The sequence below is a fragment of the Notamacropus eugenii genome, chromosome 3 (assembly GCF_028372415.1).
Source record: "Notamacropus eugenii isolate mMacEug1 chromosome 3, mMacEug1.pri_v2, whole genome shotgun sequence".
Lineage (NCBI taxonomy): Eukaryota > Metazoa > Chordata > Mammalia > Diprotodontia > Macropodidae > Notamacropus > Notamacropus eugenii.
The window spans coordinates 142,022,388-142,045,902 of record NC_092874.1 but is presented as its reverse complement, the minus strand read 5'-3'; the positions used below and the strand labels follow the sequence as shown (position 1 = coordinate 142,045,902).

The window sequence follows — 23,515 nt, the reverse complement described above, 5'->3', positions numbered from 1 at the left end:
CCTAGGTTCACTAAGAGCTGCATGAGACTTTCTTTTTCCCAAGAAGGAGAAAATGTGCACTTTCCCAATTAGAGGGCCAATCTTGGTTATTATAATTACATACCATTCTGTTTTTTTTCACTTCTCCCATTCTTTATGTTATTGTAGTCATGTGCTTACAGTGCTTTTCTGGTTCTGCTTAATTCACTCTACCCTCCCTGGGCTTCTCTGAATTCTTCATTATGATAATTTCTTATGGTATATTGCCTTATATTAATGTACCCAATTATTTTAATCATTCCCCAACTAATGGATATCTACTTCATTTTGAGTTGTTTCTAATCACAAAAGGAATGACTGTGATTATTTTGTTGTACATGACACTTTTCTGTCTTTCATTTCCTTATGGTATATGCCTAGCAATGGTCAAATTGATGGCAGAGACTTGTTTGAAGACACCACCAAGAGCACTGACTCTAAAGCTTACCACAACCTCCTCTTCTCCCAATAAACAAACTTCTAAGATGGCAAGCGTGGAGAAACAATTAACTATTCCTGATAACTTAAGTGCAAATACTGCCTCAGATGCTTATTAGTTCTATGATCCTGATAAATTTCTTAGCCTCATTGTCTCAGTTTATTCATCTATAAAATGAGGGTAAAGATGACATGAACCTCACAGGGTCACTGAGATGTTCAAATGAGTTAACTTATATAAAGTGCTTCACAAACGCTAATGCGCTATGCGAATGCTAGGTGTTGTTATTATGCTAAGGTTAATTTCAATAAGAAACTAACAAACGTTCTTCCCAGCAACCTCACCAACAACTCATCGCAGAGTGTCCTAGCAGGGTCTCTGTCTCTACAATAGATGTTGCTGGACCCTGGAACTCACTAAGGATCCCTTTCGTTCCACTTGCTCATGCCCAACTAATAGACTTTGCCCCACATGCAAAAATGCCAAGTTCTAGCTCTGCCTGTTAAAATTATTCTTCTCTGGCATCCATCAAATGTATTCTCCATTGTGAACGATTCTCCAAATGTATACTATTAAACAAGAGGTAAGATTTTGAGTTTAGCCATTAATCTCCTTTACACTAAACTCAAAGTTCTCTTTCTTTAGTCATGCTTTCAGTGTACACCTGTAACCACCACAGTATGGTCACGTTACACTTGGAGAAATGAAAAAGCTCTTTTCACAGTATTTTTTCAACATTGTTATCTCACCTGGGATACCATACTTCAACATCAGCAGAATATTTGCTGAGCTATTTTAACTGCGGTCAAGAAACTGAATCCATTTCCTTTGCAAAATGGGGCAGACCAGATGGGGTGGGCTAGAGGGAGGAGAAATTAAAAATATTTCTCTGCAGCTTCATGTAAGGCATTAGAACAAAGAAACAAAAACATACCACAGAGATTGAGGTAACCTACTCGATTTATTAAATAAACTGCCACAAAAACCTCACCAGCCTATGTTTTACTTCAGCTAAATAACATATGCAGTAAAAATAAATTTAGAGGACCTGATTTCAGGTTTTAGCTCTGCAATTCACTATGGGTGATGTATATCTAGGCTTTTAGTTTCCTAGATGATTCTAAGGTCTCCTGCAGTTCATTCTAAGGTCTAAAATTCTATTTCTATTTACAAGCACTAATGTTTCTATCTCACCATGTCACTCTCACATGAGACCAATGAAAATATTAGTCATGGTCCTACTGTCAATTATAATCATTAGTTGTCTCAACTACTTTCTTCTGCTTTCACTGCAGCAATTAGTGGCTATGTGTAAACGCACAGAATGGGTATTTCTGCTAATATATTTAAATTTTATACTTCTGGCATTTCATAACTAATACAGTCTTGCTCAATACTTTTTTGTTTACACATTGACACTTGCAATATGGCTGTGAGTAAACAGCATACCACGGACACCAAAGGTCAATGAAAAAGCAACAAAATGACCTAAAGTGGGATTGAGAAGGCTCCAACATGTCACCAATCAAGGATAGTCAATATAGTAGCACGAAGGTAAGAAACGGAGAGTTTTATAACCAGAAATGACAGTGGGCTGGTCATCAAGCAAGAGTATGGGGACTGATGCACTGATGCAATGTTTACCAAATTGCTTTACAGACCATCACACCCAGGTATTAAGGAACCTAGACAATCGGGAAGGGGTTACAGGGGAAGGAGGTAAGATTTGGTGTGGCCGGTATTAAAGACACAAAGGGTAGGAAAATTGGGGGCTAGATTCACCTTCACTATTCTTGGGCCCAAGGATCCTTATAACTAACTGTTCCCTAAGATCCCCCTTTATCCTGGAAGCTGCGGTTCTCCAATCTTGGTTCAAAATACAGCTCTGGGACCATTCCCGATGACAGTAACTCTCCCCTCCCCTCCACCTTTGCTCATCTTCCTCTAAATGCGATATAATATTTGCAGGGAAAAATCCTAACACCCCTTTCAGAGACACAACAATAAAGAGTCATCTGACAAAAGCATGGTGGCTCAGGGAATACTTCTCAGTGCCCAGAAGTCCTGGGAGGTAGGCTGGTACAGATAAGAAAAGAGCACCCTATTTAGCTCTAAGGGCGAATCCTGGATCCACCACTGACTGTCATCCTGGGCAAGTCACTTAATTTCTCTAGACCTCAGTTTCCTCATTTGTAAATGGACGGCATACAACTAAATGATCAACAAATTACTTTCTAGCTGTAGATCTAAAACGGTAAAGACTGAAAGTTCTCAGAGTCACAAAATGTTTAAGTTAGACAGGGTTTTAGGGAGCAGTGGAAGCTTTAAGTTTATGAGCTCATGAGATGTTTCTAACCAAATATTTCAGTTGAACAATGCACTGGGAGTGCATTCTGTTTTTTCCAAATTTCTCTCTTGCTAATTCTTCAAGGCATGGCCTCCCTTTGTTAATACCAGTGGAAAAAACTGAAAGCTAACAGAAGAAATAGAATTTTTTAAATTTTGGCAAAAACAGAGAGAGACTCATGAAAATTCTAATTTCAAATCAGAGAAATGGGACAGAGATGAAAGTCACCAACCACCTCTCAGCATCTATCAACTACAAATGAGCTAAATCTCTTTGCAGGGTTTTAAAGGAAAATAAATCCCTTCTCCATGATCACACCCATGTCCCATTCATCTTCCAGTTTTATAAGATAAGGCAGTATGGCTTTCTTCTTACCAATAAAGATGTCAGCTATTAATTTTAGATGTTGTCTATTATACCTGAAATCCAGGTTGCTTTGTGTGTAACTCAGTAGCTCTCTTTGAAAGAAACATGACCCTTGAATCCATTTTCACCCTAATTAAAGTTAAAACTCTTCAACTTGACTAGTGAGAAATCTTTTCAAATGGGTTGTCCTTTCTTCTCTTCTGCTGTGAAATTTGCCAAACAAATTAGTTAAGTACTCCAATATTCCAAAATATCCATAAAAACAGACAACAGCTCTAGTCAGAGCGCCAAATGTAATTAAAGAAAAAGAATATACTTGTTACACAAGATACTAAATTAGGGCCAAGAAATATATCCCCAGTTTTCGATCTGAATCACAAATTTGCACGTGCCTACAGAAAGGTTAGAATGCAAAAGAGAGAAAAATACTAAAAAGAAAAAGTAATTGTTTAATTACTATAAATAATCTAAAGTGCACCAAAATCAGAAAGATATACTCTTCCATAGATGTGAGGATTTAAAGGACAATTCTCATTGCCAATCAGAGGATACAAGGGTTCATATTCTTTGTACAATTCAATTGAAGTGTAATTTAAAAGCCAATAGTTTCAATCCATATTAAAAGATATGAATATTTCTGCATTTTATAATCAGAGAATGAAAATTATTGTGCATTTTAAGCTCTCTGCCATAAATTCAAATGTTAATGCTGTTTTGGGCAGCCCTTTCCATTTTACTGAGGGCTTAAATAGCACTGAGTTGTGTTTTTTTTTTTTAATTCAGGATGAAAATGTTTATTTTCCTTTGCCTCTAAAATGAGAAGAAAGTGTTCAATTAACAGGTTTTTGGCTATCATCTCGCTCTCCTTTATAGAGAATGCTTATCTATGGCAAAAGAAATTTCCAAAAATTCAGCACTCTGCCTTGGCCAGCTATATATAACGGATCTATTGTAAAGAACTGAATTTGCTATTTAAATACATATACCTATATACACACACATAATCCATGCACGTGTGTGTGTGTGTGTCTCTGTGTGTAAAGAAATTCCAAATTCATTCCAAATACAAATGTATGAATTAAAAAGACCACACCAAAAAAAAAATCATAAAAACTTCCATCTGGGGACTGTCAATGCTTGGAAACAATGTGTCAGAACAGTTATAAATCTATCCTATTTTTATCTTCATACTGCATCCCCAAGAAGTTTTCCAGGCTATAGCTCCAAGAACTGAGAAAAGTTCTCATTAGCACTAAGGATGTGTTTCAATGCTAGAAAAGATCTTTCATCTACACTCACACATTCACAGAAGCAGCCTTGGTGACCACAATAATTCCCTGAAGAATTCCACAAGAATAAAGTCTCCTCTTCTGCTGTGATCAAGAAAATTTGCTCCAGTTTAGTAATTTAATATGTCCACTACTGTATCATGATAACCCTGGGAATTGCATAGAGAATAACTATATGTGGTATCCCTATCATCTCCATGATCATTACTTATTCAGGGAGAGAAGAGTGAGAAACCAGAAGATTAACTCTCTTCCATTCTCCCCTACCTCACCTCACATATGTATTAACATCTTTAAATTCTATCCACAGCACTGCCCTTCACTGCGACTGCATATAAACACTAAATAATATATTCCCATATTTTAACTTTCGTTCCTAATTGGATAGCTTTAGCAGTCTCAAGCCACACAAATTATTCAAGTCTTCTGGACACTTATAAGACTATAAATATTATTAATTATAACTGTTCTATCAGTGACCGCAGCAGAATAGACTAAGAAAAATATGGATTAAGAAACACAAAATGTTATAGATGGAGAGGATCTTTGATCCTGTAGTCTAACTTCCCTCTTGTCCCTTATTTTACATATAATAAGAGATAGCATTTATATAAGCCCTTTTGGATGAGGAGTTTGCAACATGCTTTACAAGTTATTTAATCCTCACAACAATCCTGTGAGATAGGTACTATTATTCTCCATATTTTTACAGATTAGAAAACAGGTTGAGAAAGGTTAAAATAACTTGCCCAGGGTCACTCAGCTAGTAATTATCTGAGATAGGATTTGAACACAGGTCTTTCTCACTCCAAAATCTAACACATCCTGCTTATACCATTTAACTGTCTAGATGGGGGAAGGGAGCTCCAGATGTGAAGGGATTTTCCAAAGTCACAAATGTTTGGAGCAAGGCTCAGTTTCAAACAAGGGTGCACTGATTACCAGTTCAGGGATCTTTGTGTTATGCCTTTGACTGTGGATTCTTTCATCATAAGTGTATGGCAATGAAGAAATAGCAATTTAAAAGAAACAGAGATCTTGATGATCACCTGTTGAGTATGTTATACCATGGGAGTTGTAGGGGGAGGGGAATCTTTTCATGTGTGGGTTGAATTAGATGGTCACTTCATACCCTCCAGCTCTCAGATTCTGTGATTTTGCCCACTGGATGCATTTCAATGACTAGACTCAAAGCAGATTCGACAACAGAATCATGAGCCATAAAGAAAAATACATGACCTACACAATGGGAGCACCTAGGTGGTTCAGTGGATAGTGCACCCAGCCCGTAGTTAGAACAATCTGAATTCACATCTGAGCCTCAAACACTTCCTAGCTATGAGAACTGGGTCAAGTCACTTACCTTCAATTTCCTCAGTTTCCTCATCCGTAAAATGGAATTAATAATAGCACCTCCTTCTCAAGGTGGTCAAGAGGATTAAGTGAGATATTTGCAATGTACTAAGCAAAGTGCCTGGCACTTAGCAGGCACTATATAAATGCTATCTATTATCATTATTATTATTACATGTATTTCAACTCATATAAAAACATGCACACAACTAAATATCCATCACTGAGATTCCAGCCTGTTAGCAGAAAATAGACATTTTCAGATAGACCTGGCAGATAAATAGAGCCTGACATTCCACGTAGTAGTTACAAGGTTCTGCCTGTAACCTGCCAAGGTTAGTCTACTTTTATCCCCACTACTTACTGTGCTCAGGTCCTTTTCAACTTGCATGGAATATTAGCTCATACTGACTTTCAGCTTCAACTGTTCTCATAAATGGGGGTCCAAATAGAAGCCATGCATATGAAACTCTTCAAAATGCACCACCAATCCTCTAAGTTCCCAAAGGTGTAAAAATTCTGTTCCACACAAATCTTTAGCTGGTGGCAGGTATGTTAGTTTAAAAAAAAAAAGAAAAAGGTGTTTTGTTTTTTTTTTAGCTCCCCCCTTCATTTCAACCCTTAATGTTCCTCATTAAGTCAGCAGTTTGGTCCTGCTGAGTTTGTGAAAAACAAATTTTGGAATTTACATTTGTTCTTGGAAAGGGAGTAAAAGCATTAACACTCCTTGTAGAATTGTATTTGGCTTCAGTGATCACATATTCTCTGAAGCCTGGGCTGAAAACATGATTGCCTAATAAGGTTTGTTGGCAGAGAAAATTGGCTGCAAAACAACTTTGCCTTCAGTGACAAGAGTCATTTGAACCCAACCCAGTCCTTAAAGATTTGGTGCCCACTGAGGGATATCAAGAGCGAAGAATGAGGAATTAGTAGACTATAATCACACTGACATAAGTTTGGTTCTCTTTCAGGTCCAACAACCTTCGGAAACAATTTCAGAAACTGTTAGAATTAGAAGGAAACATCGGCACTAAGCTAAGAAGCATTTTACAAATATGAGCTCATTCCACCCTCACAACAACCTGAAGAGCTAAGTGCTTTTATTATCCTCATTTTACAGATGAGGAAAGAGAGGAAAATGGAGGCTAAGTGACTGGTGCCAGGAGAGCTAGTAAGTTTCTGAGCCCAGTGCTCTATCCACTGAGCCACCTTTGAAATAATCTAGTCTAACCTTATCGCTTTATAACTGATGAAACGTGGACCCTCAAGAGATATTAAATGATTTGCTCAAGATCCCATGTTTAATTAGTAGTAGAAATGCTATCAAGATCCATTTCATGTAGGGCTTTGTTACACCAGAGAATGTCCAGAAGAAGTCAAAAGGAATGGCGAGGGGACTCCAAATCATGCTTTATAATAATATATCATATATAATGATATTACATTTTGGGTATAGTTATTATATATTATCTAATTATACACATTATATACACATAACTTTATATTTATACATCACATATCACTTTATAATTCTATAATATCTTAATTATAAAGTACAATAAATTATACATGAAATTATTACAATATATTACTAATATAATAATATGGACATTAATCTTAGAGGTAAGGAGACTCAGGACAGGACAAAATGAAAGTCTTCAAATGTCTGTGAAAAGGCTCTCATGTGGAAGAGAGATTAGCCTGTTTTCCTTAACCCCAAAAGGATAGAAGGAAGAGCACTAGGAAAAGAAGTTTTTTTCAAGCTTATTGATATTTTTTGATCATTGTATCATCTTCATTTCCAAATATATTCCTTGTGCCTCCCCTAACCACAGGGCTATCCATGCAACAAAGAATAAAACAAATAATAAACAAGCAACAGGAAAAAAATCAACTTTGTCCGAATGTACATGCAATAAGAGAAAAAGGGCTGTGTTGGAAGGTAGTCAAGTTTCCCATAAAGGGAGGCCTTTAAGTGGATGCTGGATGTCTACTTAAGAACTAGGAGTCAGCAAAGATCTGCATTCAAATCCAACCTTGACACATTAGCCATGACACCAGGGGCAAGTTTCTTAACCTCAATGAGGCTCAGGCTCTTCATCCATAACGCAAGAAGAACAATAGCTCATATGGTTCATGGGATCTTAGGGGCATAGGTTTAGAGCTAGGACAGACTTCAGAAGTCACCAATCAATGACAACTTCTCCATTTAAAGATGAGAAAACTGAGGGTGTCAAGGGGGTTGTGATTTCTCTAAGGTGATAACAGTATTGTCAAAGGAAGGATTTGAATCCAAGTTCTAACAACAAAGCCAGTACCCTTCCCGGTGTGTCACTAAGGCTCAAAGATTACCTCTATAAAACACTTTACAAAGATTTTTATTTCAGTTATTATCATCATTTTCAAGTAAAGTGGCATGGGACAAAAAGACTTCATTGAGTTTAATAAGCCACATTCAGCTTTCTGAGCCCCATCTGTTCCCCAAATTTATTGACTTATTTTAAAGTATCAAAATAAACTAGGGGCAAAATAACTGCACTGAGAAGTTGGATGAAATTATACTTGCATGGGAAGACAAATTATTATAACCATATGATATTATGGCAGGTACTGGGAGAAATAGAGGAACGACAGCAATTTCAGCTACCCCTAAACCCTCAAAAAATTAGTCATTCTGAAGAGTCAAGTTTTCCAGACAGCTAAAGGTTTTAGTACTTTTAACCAAAAACCACAAGTTTTTTTTTTTTTAAGTGTTTTGGACAGTGATCTTTCTAAAGCCCTGTATATATTTCCCTGCTAGTCTTTCTCAGATGTACTGCATACTTCCTTACTATTTATTCACTCCTCAAACCCCTGTAATCTAGTTTCCTTCTTGACAACTCAGCTGCAACTGCTGTCTCCAGGGTCAGCATCTCTTAATTGTTCAATCTAATAGCCTTTTGTCAACTACTATCCTCCTTGACAGCTTCCAGCATCTGCCGCTGCTGACCAAACCATCCTTTCTGAAATTCTACTCTCTGGGTTTCTGTGATACTTTCTGCCCCTTTCCTGTTCTTTTCCCACTGATCTGACAGTATTACTCATTCTCTTTTACTGTTTCATTTTCCTCCTTCTGTCCCCTAAGGTTCTATCCATGGCTCTCTTATTTTTCTCTCCAGTTCATGTCAAATCTTAGCTCAATGTTTATGAGTCCAAAACTTCCTTCAGCTCCAGTTGATGTTCTGGTTCCCTAGAAAGCTCTACTTGAACATCCCACCTACATCTCAAACTCAGCATGTCCAAAATGGGACTGATTTTCTTTCCCTAAAACTTGCCTTCCTCCCAACTTCCTTGTATTATTGATGGCATCATCATCCTCCCATTAACTTAGGCCTGAAATATCCACTTTGGCTGCTCCTCACATCACATCTCTACATGTGCCAAGTTGTCAGTTCTTTCTCTCTCACATTTCTCCCATCCTCTCCACCGGTGAAGCCACCATTCTAGTACAGACACTCATCATCTATTACCTGGAATATAGTAGTCATTATCTGATTTCCGAGCCTCCATTTTCTTCATCAGCCAAGATAACTTTGCCAATGCATAGAACCACAGGATTCTAGATTTAGTGCTCTAAGCGTTTTGGCAACCACCTAGTAAAACCTCCTCTTGTGGCTGATGAGGAACCTGAGAGCTACAGGGGAAAAGTGACTTGCCCAAGGCAACAAAAATGGGATTTGAACCCAGGTTGATCAATTCCAAAACAAGTGCTCTTTGGATTGATTTGCACCACAAGTCTGACAATGTTACTTCCCTTCTCCAAACCATCAGTAATTACTCATTGTCTGTGGGACAAAATACAAACTCCTTAGCCAGTCTTTAATGCCATGTGCAATTTGGTCACAGCCTACTTATCCAGACATTTCTTATGACATCTCTTTCCATTCAGGATCCTGCACATTCCAACCCCAGTCAAACCACTCTATCACCTATTTGCTGTTCTCATGCCATAAGCTACACACCCTTCTAAACTCTCCACACTGGGAGTGCACTCCCTCTTCAATATGGGTTCTTAACCTGGAGTCCAGAGATTCTCCACAAAGCCCATGGAAAGATTTCAGGGGATCTATGAACTTGGAAGGGAAAAAAATTACATCTTTATTTTCATTAACCTCTAACTGAAATTTAGAACTGCCTTCCTACATGGATGTAGACAACAATCATGATTCTGAAAAGCAAACTTCACTAGCTTGTCAAATGAGTTTATGACACATAAAAAGTTAAAAAAAAAAAAAAAACAACAAAACCTGCTCCACATTGAACATAGGACAGGTAGGTGACAGGGTGCTTAGAGTACCATCCCTAGAATCAGGAAGACCAGAGTTCAAATCTGGGTTCAGACACTTTCTAACTGTGTGATATTGGGCAAGTCCCTTAACCTTGTTTGTTTCAGTTTCCTTCTCTGTAAAATGAGATGGAGAAGGAAATGGCAAAACACTCCAGTATATTTGCCAAGAAACCCCAACAGAGGTCATGTAGAGTGAGACACAACTGAAACGACTCACAATAGCATTCAAGAGGATGATAAACAACTTGTGTTTCCAAATTTTTTTACAGTCATCATTTAATCTATTCCTTACAACAACCTATAAAAGTTGTGGGTGTGAATGTTATTATCTACTTCATAAAAATGAGAAAACTTTAGGTCAGAATGATTCAGTGTCTTGTAGCAGGGAACATACATAGTATGTGGCAGAGGAAAGGTTCCAAACCAGGCCTTCTTCTGCGTCAAGAGTGAGGGCCGGGCAATCAGTATTAAAATCTTCACCTTTGGTGAATGGACTTGGTAATATCCATTCTGGAAGCCCAGAATAACTTACATCATGATTCTTCGGCACATACTAAGCAGGAGAGGCTTTGTCCCTGAAAGGGACTCAGACATAAAAAGGTAAATATCAATAATCATGATCATCTAGATAAGAAAGAGGGAGTATGGGAATTTTGTACCAAGCTCTTAAAAGTCAACAAAATAAAAAAAGTAATTTACAAACTGGAGGATAATCTTCTGAAGTCTAGGATCTACTACTGAGAAAAACAAGCTAATAAACACCACAAGACTAATTCAAAACTGTCAACATACAAATCATACAAATGAAATGACTTCCTTTATTTGTCTCCTTTTCTCTACTCACTATGTATTTCTCTCACCTTTCAAACACGTACCTAAGGTGCCCATCACCATTTTCATAGTCAATAATACAATGCAATCCCGCCCTACCTTTCTCTTAAGTATACGTCCCCCTTTCCACTACGCTTGTCAAATTTGATGGTATGTCCATATAGTGATTTACTGGGGCTTTCTCTAACCCCATGCTCTGAAGGACACCTCCAGTCTTGCTAGCAGTGACTCATAGTTAAGCAACGAAAGCAATACTCACTGTCATTCCCCAGTGAACTCTGGGGTCAGGCCAATGACAGGTGTCAGAAAGCAGAACTCAAAATATCAAATTTAATGGAAATGATATATCTTATATTTACCAAGTACATACTTTAATATAGTCTATCATCATGGCTGTAAAATAGAAATGAAAACTTATTTCAGCAGTAAAGTGGATAGGACACAAAAATTAAGAGTAAGAAAACCTGTGAGTTCAAACCCGCAAGCCATTTAACTTCTTAATCACTTAACCTGTTTCCTCATCTGAAAAAATGAGAGTGATGGTGGCACCTACTCCACATCATCATTATAAAGACCAAATGAAAGACTACACATAATGCACTTTGCAAATTTTAAAGCAATACATAAGTGCTAGCTGTTGGTGTTTTTTTTCAGATTATCAAATGTAGTCATGGAAAGACTCAGTTTGAGATTTTCATAGAGCTGGCTCCCTTTCCCCCGAATTTCTCCTAACTGAAATTTATGAGCTGAAACTTTTAGCACTCTTGCATTGTTAGTTCTGGAAACGTAGGTACACCTGGCACCAGGTAGACTGATTTTTCTAAATGATTATTAAGAAAGGGCATCTCCTGATGTAACCTAAGTCAAGGGCAATGTATAGTTAATCGGTCACACTGAGACTACAAAATTCCAAGCACTTGGTGCTAAGTTAATGTAGGGAACTTTGGCAAATGTTTCCACCTCATTCTAACAATGTGTCTATTATCCCTTCTAACTCCTTCAAATTCAGTGTTTACTTCCATTCAATTTATAAAATATATCCAAGGAAACCAGGCAGGACAAATGAGCAAAGCTGCATTCTCACTGATCAAGAGATACCATCATTCTTGCAGGCAGAAGCCTGCATTAAATAACCTCAAACCTTCTAGATCAGAGAACAAAGTCCTTACTTGTTATGTTTCTATTATTTTTAATTTATAAAAAGCTAAAGGCTTTTAACTGTCTTTGAGAACCAATCCCAGAATATTAATGAAAGGACAAGTGGTTTTGTGCTCTCCTTCCTGAATAGCTATGCTCAGGATCATTGTCCTCAAAGAAAATTGAGTTTGTATAGCCAAGTCTTTGACTTGTAGGGGATGGGCTAGAATAAGGTAAAAATGGAAAATGAGTTTCCGACTAAATCCCACTTTAGTCCCCAGCACAGTTCTATTTAAAACATTCTTCATTTTAAACCCTTTAGATATTTTTAGTTTTTACCTCCCAGTCAGGGGACAAAAATAGTTTTCAGTGAAGAGAATTGTTTGTATCTGTTAATTTATTTTTCATAGTCTAGATGGATAAAGTGAAAAGTACATTTGATTTGATGGTCAGAAGACGTTGGGCCAGCTCTGCTACTTTCTGTCTATGGGACCTTGGCAAACTGTTGGGCCTCAGTTTGCTTATCTATAAAATGCCATGGTTGGACTAACTGACTTCTAAGGTACCTTCCAGGACAAAACCAATGAACCTATGAAGTTCCTATTCTTTTCCCCTAAGAGGATTTCTTGAAAGACTCAAATAACAATTCCACAGCTGTGAAGTTAGTTATACCTTTTGTCTTATGGCGCTCAACTCCTTGATATTTTTCACATATTCCTAACCTGGTATATTTGAATGGACAACACAACACATGTAGAGTTTTGCTGTTTGCTAGCAAAACTTATCTGCATTTAAAATAATCCCTATCCTTTATAAAGAAAGCAATTTATGAAAGACAGACTATTTTCAAGAAAGACAAAGTGGTCAAACTCAGAGCAGTCTATAAGATGGGTAGATAAATTTGTGACAACAGATCTGAATGGGGATGTGGAAAGAGAGAGAAACAGAGAGACAAAGAACATGTAATAAAACAAGCATATAGTGATTACACTAATCGCTGAGGTCCCTTCCTACTCTTCAGTTCTGTGATTGGTAAAGAAGCTATATTCCAAAGATTATTTTTAAAGTGTTTACTGTAATGGGTATCAAATATTTTTATTCCATAAAAAGAAAAGAAGATTTTAAATAATTTTTCTGGATGAATTAGTCCAAGTGAAGAGGAAAAAGACCTCCTTAATTGATCGCAGCCAAATATAACATATAATGAGCAAAGTAATTACTTTTAAAATATAGAACATTTTTTTGGAACCAATTCGATGTTCTACACTTCGTCCTACAAGCTATAAAATTTCTTTAGAGGAGATGAGCTTTTCCTCAACATCACAAACTACCTACTTTATTGTTGGCAGTCACTAAATAACTAAATATGCAATTTTTGAGCTAGGCATGCATAATGCAATTGTAAAATGAGAAGGTTGTCGCAAATAGTATTCAAGGTCACTTCCACTCAGACTAGACATTTCAGGCCTCAATTTCCTCATTTATAAAATAAGATTAGTGAACTAAATGACTTCAAACAACCATTCCATCTCCAGAGTCATAATCCCATGAATCAATAATCCATGTTATTATAAAGCATATTAGGAATAATAAAAGGAATTGATATACACAGCACCCCTTAAGTGGAGCTCCTCCAGTTCCCTATTTGCAGTTTGGGGCACAGTACTTACAAAAGACTCATACACAATCCCAGTAGTCTTTGTACAATACAAGAACTGGAACCAGTTTAGGTGAGCTGCCTTTATCTCAGCTACCAGCTTGTGTTTCCAATATGTATTCACTTGTCTCAGCTGATTCCATTTATCAGTACCAAAACTATCTGTTCAAAACATTTTCTCCAGTTCTTGGCAAGCTTCAGGTACTCTTCAAATGGATCCTAGATATTATGCTCACTGACACTGGCACACCTTCCTCATCATCTCCCAGAAGCTCCCCTGTGCTCCCATTTTTTCCTCTCAGCAGTCCCTATTCAATGTTTTCAGGATAAGTGAACCTGAGGCCACTGCATTAGGGGAAAGTGAGTCCTTCTTAACAAATATGTTCTATTAAGTCCTCCTCTCAACCCTCAAGATGGGAGGGGAAACCAAAAAAACAAAAAGAAGAAAAAAGCATTCCTCATTGCCCTCTCTGGCTGCTGTATTATAGAGAGAACGGGGATAAGGGTGATGAGGTTTGTACAAGGAAGGAATCAATTTGTAGTTGCTTGAAAATTGCTACTCTAGCATGCCTAGACCCAGCAAGTACTATGCATATCACAAGCAGAATAAGTGCAGTAAATGTCATGGCCAAAATAACATGCCCTTGATCTTTTTGCCTCCAGAAGTGCCTCACACCTGACACCAAGCAGGAGAAATTTCAGGCCAGAAGGAAAACCTCCAGAAGAATTAGGATCAAAGTTGATGGGTACTCAAGGAAACCTTCCAACCCTCATCATATACCACAACACAATAATAATATAGAGCACAACTTCACTCTAGCTCTACGGTAGAGCAAACACAATAGGAAACATACATACAGCTCACTCAGTTTGGGGCCCAGCCAGGGCAAGAATAAGAATGTAATTGCCTGAGTTTCCGATGTTGATTTCCTTCTCTTCAACTCAATGACAAGTGATACTGAATCACAGAAAGGAGCCTAAACACTGAAAGGGAGATTTTTAACAGTTGTTTTTTGTTTTTCTTTTGTTTTGTTTTTTCTTACTAATAACTGTCTGCAAATCCATCGAAAGGAAATACGGCATGGAATACTGGACCAAATCCTGCTTCAGTTATGTGATCACTGCCAAGTCATTTAAACTCTGAATCTCATTCCATTTCCCTGCATGACCCTGCTGGAACAGAATTTTGTAAAGTTTAAAGGGGAAGTGGGGGAAGGGAACAAGCATTTATTAAGACCCTACTGTGTGCCAGATGCTGTACTGAGCCCTCTACAAATATCTCATTTTATTGTCACAACAACCCTGAGTTATGGGTATCATTATTGTTCCCATTTTACAGCTAAGCAAAGTGAGGCAGGCAGAGGTTAAGTGAGAGGCTAGGTGACTTGCCCAGGGATATACAGGTAGTAAAGGTCTGAGGCTACATTGGAATTCAGGTTTTCCCAATGCTAAGTCCAGTACTGTATGCACTGTGCCACCTAATTGCCTCCAAGAAATTCTAAAGAGTTATAGTATCGTCAATGACTTGTTTCTATTATGGCTATTATTATGACTATTTGCTGTGGTCGTTGTTTTATTATTAAGAGCTGGCAGGATCCAGGTAAAACTGTGATGCTACTTACTACATATGTGAATCTGGACAAATCATTTTATCATCTGGGCCTCAGTTTCTTAGTCTGTTAAATATGACAATTGGAGTAGATGCCATCTGAAGTCACTTCTAGTAAATTCATTATCATAGTTTGACTCCAGCACAATTATCATCAACTGATGTTAAAGTCAGTGAGATAAGAGTTTTATGTAACTTTTTCTGCTATAAAATTGAAAATAAAAGCTAAAAATTTAAACAAAAGAAAAATTTAGCTTTATGATACAAAACATTTTGAAGAGTCTGTTTAATACTATGTAGATACTGTTTAATACTATGTAATACTAAGTAGAAAAGAAGTGAGCTACATAGGGAAATGTTATAGGTAATAGATGCATCTTTAAAATACATTTAATAACGCAATTGTCAGAAGGCTATTTATGTAAAGTATAAAAAACTTTGCTTGCCCTAGACTTGCTTGCAGTGAAACAGAAGCCACTTTAAGACAAAATAATTTACTCTCCTGCTCCCAGGAAGGTGTGTGATTTAAAGGAAAGTTAAAGAGGTATGTTTGACAATCATAAAGTCAAAGCTGGTTAGGATGTCAGAGACTCTATGGTCCAACCCCTCACTTTACAGATGAGAAGAGAAGGATCTAAAGAGGTCAAGTCATTTGCCCAAGGTCACAGAGGTGGTAAATAGCCCTGGTGGCATTTGAACCCATGGCCTTTGACTGTGCACTCCAGGCTCCTTTGCATCGTTGCCGACTGTCTCTTTGCAGCTGGTAAAATGGGCATCTGAATATACCTGGAGAAATGGGGAATGGGTGGGGTGAGGAATAGGTAAGCAAAGAGATAAAGGAGGAGAAAGGAAACATTACTGCCTTTCCAGACTCTCCCAAAATCACAGAATCACTTCCTTGCTTTCACTGAAGTACTGCAAATTTCCAGATCAACTCCATGCATATGCAAATATATAAACAAAACCACATTCTAAAGGACTTGAATACTTACAGTTACTATTGTCATTGTTACTCAGTCATGTCAGTCAAGTCTGATTCTTCATAACTGTAGGGTTTTTTGGCAAAAATATTGGTTTGCCATTTCCTTTTCCAGCTCTTTTTACAGATGAGGAAACTGAGGCAAATAGAGTTAAGTGATTTGCCGAGGGTCACACAGATAGGAAGTGTCTGAGGCCAGATCTGAACTCAAGAACATGAGTCTTCTGGACTCCAGGCCCGGCACTCTAGCCACTGCACCACCTAGTCACCTTGTACTCCCAGATTAATGCAAATAACCATGAACTAATTATAATGTCCAAGTTCCAAATCAGGAAAAACATAGTCCTAACTCTAATTTGCATTTGCCCATGAGTGTCAAAGTTGCTAATTGTACAACATATTTATGAATATTTTGTGGGTATTCATGTTCCAACCCAACAAGAATGAAATATATTAGTTCCCTGCAGATGTCTGGTCCTAGAGTAAGATGCCAGGCACGATACTTCACATCTGTTTCCTCTTCTCTGAAATGGGAATAATAATTTCTCAACTTTCTACCTCTCAGTGTTGTAAGAATCAAATAAGATTGTGTGTGTGTGTATACAATGTTATGATAGTAAAACAATTATTATAAATGTGAGCTATTATTAATATCAATGGCTATAGTAGCTCACAGGGCTGTTGTGACAAATACACTTTGTAAATCTTGTAGTGTTCTATAAGTGTGGGTTGTAACTATTACTGTAGAAGCAATCCGAAATGGTGAAAAATAACAATGTGGATGAATTGTGGCTATGGGTCAGGAGAAATGCTTAGAAGTTTGTTGATGTTAATATGATTTGAATCCTGCCACTGTGTGACTTGTAGCAAGTCTCCTGAAAGTTTCTGGGCTTCAGTTACCTCTCCTGTAAAATGAGATTGGTCCACTCAGTGGAGAAAACCTGAACAAAAGGTAGTACAGGAATCTCATAAAATATCACCGTGCTATAAGAACAGATCATTATGAGGAATTCAGAGAAACATAAGTTGATTTATGGGAGCTTGTAAAATGTAAAGAAAACAGAACAAGAAGAAGAATATTAATAATGATGACATATATACCATAAGGCAGGTAACACTGATTAAAAACAATGACTAATGTTGGAACTGTAGGATAACTGAAGAAGCAAAGATCCATCCTCTTGTTAGAGAAGCAGAGACTACAGCTGTCAAAAGCTGCATCCATTCATTGTAAAAATTAAGTCAATAAACTGCAGTTTTATGCCTTGAAAAAGGGAGGGAGGAATATTGGGGTTCCTAGGGACTAGACGTATTGGGAATTGTCAAAAAACAAAAAGTATCAATTAAGTTTTGCTAGTTTTGGCTTTTTTTAATGAGTAGACAGGACTAGATGACTTCCAAAGTCCTTTCTATCATTAATCAACAAATATTAATTAGGCCCCTGCTATGTGTGGGGCACTGTGCTAGGCGAGAGGACAGAAATTCAAATGAAATAATTCTTCATCGCAAGGTGCTTATGTTCTTTTTAAAAAAAATAGATTTTACCGATGTCTCTTTTCTTTTGTAGCCTACAATTTCCCCCTGCACCTTCTCCTCTTCTCTCCCTTCCCCAGTCATTCCTTATAACAAAGAATTTTTTTTAAAATTCAGTAAAACTGATCGATATTTTTTTTAAAAAAACTGGACCTTAAATGGCACATTCCACAACCATGAACCCTCCACTACCTTTGACAAGAGGTGGGGAAGGGTGTCTCTTCACCTTTCTTTCAGGGATAAATGTGGTGACTAGAATTTCAGAATGCATTATGGTGGTGGCTGGGTCTTTTCATCTATATTGCTATAGTCGTGCCCATTGTTTCCTCCCATTCCAATGGGGAGACATACATACATATATAAATATGTGCAAATGATTTATCAAGAGATAAGCACAAATCATGGGATTATGAGGTGGCTTGGAGAGGGAGGGTATGAGCTCTTCAGGAAATGAGTAAAGTTTTCATCTAAAGGCAGGTGCTTGAAAGGCATCTTGAAGGAAAAGAGAAATCGTGTGTGGCAAAGAGGAGGAAGGAGTGAATTCTCAGTATGGATCACAGCCAGTGTAAATGCATGGATATGGGAGATGCTATGCCTTGTGTAAGGAATACAAAGAAGACCAGCTTGCCTGGATCACAGAATGTGAGGAAACTAACGTACGATGAACCCAGAAAGGCAGACTGGGGCATGGTTGTGAAGAGCTTTAAAAGCTCAGCAAATGAGTTTATATTTTATCTAAAGGCAAAAATAGTCTGAAGTTGCTTGACTGGGGAAGTGGCATGGTCAGATGGGCAATAATGACAGCATCAATAATGATAATATGACTAATAATAATTAGCACACGTGTGTATACACATCTTTATATCACTTTAAGGTAAGCAAAGCATTGTACAAATATTCAAATATATCCTCAAAACATCTCTGGGAGATATTATTTTAATATGATATATTAACAGTATGTCATTAATTAATATATATTTATTTATATATTCATATGTAAATTTATATATAATTACATATATAAATTTTTATATATTATAATTATAATTAATAAATAATATTATTATCCTCCTTTTACAGAATAGGAAATTGAGGCAATCAAAGGTTAAGTAACCTGCTCAGGGTCACAAAGCTACTAATTATAGGAGGCTGAATTTGAACTCATGTCTTCCTGACTCCAGGCTGGGTCTTCTATCCACAGCTTACCTAGCTGCCTCTTCAGCAGAATTACTTTGGCAGCATTGTGGAGGACTGACTGAAAGGGGGAGAGACTTAAGACAGAAATACTAATTAATGAGGGCATGAACTAAAGATGCAAATGTGCGAATTTAAAGAAGTAATCACATTATAGACATGCTGTGTAGGTAGATATGGTAAGATCTGGCAAGTGATCAGATGTGTGGGCTGAATTTAAGAGTAACATCAAAGTTATCCTGGGAGATTGGAAGAATGGGAGTACCTTAAAAAAGATTGCGAATGTTGGAAGATGAGTGAGTTTGAGAGAAGAGATGATCAGTTCTCTTTTGGAGATGCCGAATTTCAGATATCTCTTGTACATCCAATCTGAAATGTGCAAAAGGCAATCGGTAATGTGGGACTGAAGGTCAGGAGAGAAATGGGCTGGAAAGGTAGACCTGTGAGACCTAAGTATAGAGATCCTGATTAAAACCATGGGAGCTGATAAAGGCACCAAGAAAGTCCGTGGAGAGAGAAGCAGGGGGCTTAAAACAGTCTTGGTGGACATCAGTGATTAGAGTGTGTGCTATAGATGATTAGTCAGCAAAGGAAATGAAGAGGGAGGGTTAGGAGGAAAACCAGAAGAGATTAATGCCACAAAAGCATGGGGAGGAGAGAATATCCAGAAGGAAAAGGAAGGCAAAAGTACCAAAGACAGCAGAGAGGTAAAGGAATACAAGAAAGAAAGAAAAAACTAGACTTGGCAATTAAGATCTCACTGGTAACTTAGGAGAGCAGAATTTCAGTTAAGTGATGATGACAGAAGCCAAATAGTAATAGTCTGAGTAATTTAGAGTGAGGAGAGTAGAAACAAGGAGTGCAGAGAGATTTTTCTGTGGGCTTAGCCGAGAAAGAAAAGAAAGGTTCAGGACTCAGCTTAAGGGAACGGGAGGGAATGGTAAAGGTTTTTTAAGGATGGGAGAGACTCACTGAATATGTGTGGAGGTAGTAAGGAGTTGACAAAACAAGAAGTAGTTGAGGAATAAAAAGAAGGATGGTTAGAATTAAAATCTAATGTAGAAGGAAAGGTATTAGATCAAAGGAACACATAGAGGGGCTGTACTTGGCAAGGAGAACTAGATTACAGGAAAGGAAGAAAGACTGTGAGAGGAGGAGAGGAGAAAGATTGGGTGATGTCCTCAATGGATTTGGAGAGACAAAGAATATGAGAAGACAGAAGTCACATCAATTGACCTCAATTTTCTCAGTAATTTTTCACTTCTCAGCTGAGAGAAGGAAGAGATAAATAGGGAACACCTGATGAAAAGAGGTTCCAAAAAGATTTTGTGAGGAGTAAGACAGGGAATCAACAGAGAAAAATAAAAATACTTCCTTGCAATAGTGAGAGCCCAGATAAAATTGGAGAACATGAATCTGTAACATACCCAGTAAGCATATTGGTACAAATTCCTCCATCTTAGATCAATGGGAGGGATGAAGGTAAATGCTGGGACTAATCCAGGGCTGAGGCTTAGCCAGGGAGAAGTGGTGACAGGATCAGGGAGTAAAGGGGCAGGGCAGTGAAGGAGGGTTCAATAGTAGAGGACAGTGTGGAGCTGAACTGGCTAACTATAGAAGGTCAGGATGAGTGAGATTACAGAAAGGGTAATGAAGGGAGTACTGAGGAGTGGTGGGAATAGAGGCCTCATTGAGAGAGAATAGGTTCAAGAGGAGGGAGGCATAGAGACAGAATGATAAAAGGCTACGGGCAGGTAAAGATATATCAAGAGCTTATAATTAGGGATGTTAGACATCAGACACTTGTAGGTAATGGTGAAATCTGGTGTGTGATTACTCTGATGGGAAGCTGAGTCAGAGTAAAGGAGCTTGTCATGGTATACAAGAAGCCATAGGGACTGAGAGGTTAGGGAATCTGTGGGAGTGTCAGCAGGGATGTTGACGTTTGCTGATATAAGGGCATCTCTAAATCTATGAGCCTATATTTATGAGAAAACACTTCTAAATAAGCCTTTCCAAAGTTTAACAGCTCTGTAGAAAATACCTGCCTTTTACTTAAGAAAAGGAAGCACAGTTGGTGTAGGGAGGAGGATCAGAAGATATGGTTTTTAATCCAGATGTTACCACTAGCTTCCTCCACTGAATAAATCACTTCCAAATCCCAAAGGATCAGTTAAGAGATGGAAGAGACCTTAGAGATCATCTAGTGCAATTCTGTTATGTAACACCTAAGGTGCCTTACACATAGTAGGTACATAATATATTTGTGCTGAAGTGAAGGGGCACCAAACAAAATGTGAGATATTTTGGGTTTTCTTGGGGAATGTTATTTCTGCACCATTAGATGCAAATTTCTCTACAGCATTCTTTTAATCCTTCAATAGGAAGGAGACAGGGAACCCATTTCATTTCTTTGTGTTGTTATCCTGTCCTGTACTACTTTTCATGACCCCATTTGGGGTTTTCTTGACATTGGACACCAGAAGTGATTTGCCATTGCCTTCACCAGTTCATTTTTACAGATGAGGAAACTGAGGTAAACAGGGTGAAGCCCAGGGTCACACAGCTAGTAATTGAGGTCAGATTTGAACTCAGGAAGAGGAGTGTTCCTGAGTCCAGGCCCAGTACTCTATCCACTGCACCACTCAGCTGCCCCTTCTATTATTTCCTTCACTATGCTGTGCTTATAAGTTGCTTGGTTGCACATCTCCATTTGATATACTTGAAGACAGATGCCATCCCTACTCAAACTTCTCTAGGGAAAAAAAAGTCCAATTACGTTAACTTTATCATGGGTACATTTTTTAGCCCTTTAATCATCTCATTGGCTATCCTTTCTTTATACTTGCTCATTTCTGCGTCTTAAGTTATGCCTGCAATAACATATTTTCAAAGGAAATTTGCTATGCACATTTCAAACATGCTCAAAATGATTTCATTGCAATAATGCCTGCCTTACTTCAATTCAGAAATTTAGAGTTTTTTGGTTTTTGGTTTGTTTCATTTTTTCTTTTTGTATTAGATCAACCCCTGAAAAAAAAAATGTATGTTTATAATGGAAATGCTGACAAACCATAACTGGAGTGTGATAAACAGGATACAAAAATATTCCTTGTCAGAACAGCTGACAGCTTGACATTTTGTAAATGAGAAATATTAATCAACCTCATCAAATAATACAATCCCCTTTGGATCAAAATGAGATGCACTAGCAACCAAAAAAATCCTGCTGGGTTTTTAGTTTTTTATGGTGCTATTTCCATAGAAACAATAATGGAAAACTCAAGTATGAATGTTGAAACTCGGGCCGTCTGCAGCATAGAATTCACTAGAATTTTTCATCTTGTCATAACACCCCTATTTGGGTCATAGAAAGCTTAAAGAATTTTGTATGACTATTTAAGTCATACTGCTAGTAAAGGTAATATTCATTACCATTTTGTCCTCATCTTAAATACACTAACACTGTAAGAGCTTGAGAGTGTGGGAAAAGAGAAAAGAAAAGCTATGCAGAAATCCCTATTCAAACAGGTATTCAAAGCACAGATATTTAAGAATTCAACCAGAAAAACTATGTACAAATAATGTACAATGTTCTATATCAGAGGTATCAAGGGATATTCCAGAGTATGACCCACTAGATTACAATGTAATCAGGAAATATTTAACCAAAACAAATAAAAATACAATAGGATATAGATAATGTTAATATGTGATTTTCTAAATAAATATCCTGCCCAAAGGAATCCTTATATATGGGTTAGTGGCCAAGTTTCTATTTGAGCTTAATACTACTCTGCTACAGCTTCCCTCAAGGAACATAAATTCTTTTGAAGAATGAAAGGATTCCTATAGACAAATAAGTCCAATGCAAGGTAATTTGTGGAGAGAAAGAAGAATGGAAAATGAAAATAGCATAGTAGGCTTAATGGATGAGAATGTACATTCCAGGTACAGGAAAGAGTTTTTGTAACTGTACAATGATCACCAGCCTGTGGATTTCTAAGTGGAAGGGTCTTAAAGGTCACCCAGTCAAATTCTCTCATTTTATAATTGGAGAAAATGAGTGCTGAGGTTTGTTTAAGGTCACAGTGATAGTGTCAGAGTTGTGATCTAAATCCAGATGTTTGGACTCCAAATCCATCACTCTTTTCATGGCACTACACTTCACAGAATTTCTGTACCATTTTTAAAACATCCATTTTCTCCACTGATTATACCTTAAAGCATTGCTTATTTTATTTAGAAACACAAAACCAATAGCTTTATCTTGTAAATTCATTCAAGCACAGTTATTTGAGCCAAATAAAATATTGCTGCAAAATTTTTTTCAGGACTTGTATTAAATTTCATACATCATTACAATGGAGCCTCAGTGTAATGGGATCCTCAGGGTCCATCCCACAGAACTACCGCACAAAGAAGTCCCTTCGGTA

At 37.5% G+C, this 23,515-nt stretch overlaps 1 protein-coding gene across 4 annotated transcripts in view; it reads right to left on the bottom strand.

The window, feature by feature from the left end:
- Positions 1-23,515, bottom strand: part of DOCK4 (dedicator of cytokinesis 4) — a 537,022-nt gene that overhangs the window by 331,487 nt on the left and 182,020 nt on the right. Inside the window, exon 1 of one of the 4 annotated variants that reach the window (XM_072653020.1) lies at positions 6,177-7,276. The exons of the other annotated variants lie outside the window; for them this stretch is intronic. The gene's annotated coding sequence lies outside the window, so the exon portion shown is untranslated. Of the gene's footprint in view, positions 1-6,176; positions 7,277-23,515 lie in introns of those variants that run through there. 4 annotated transcript variants of the gene reach the window in all.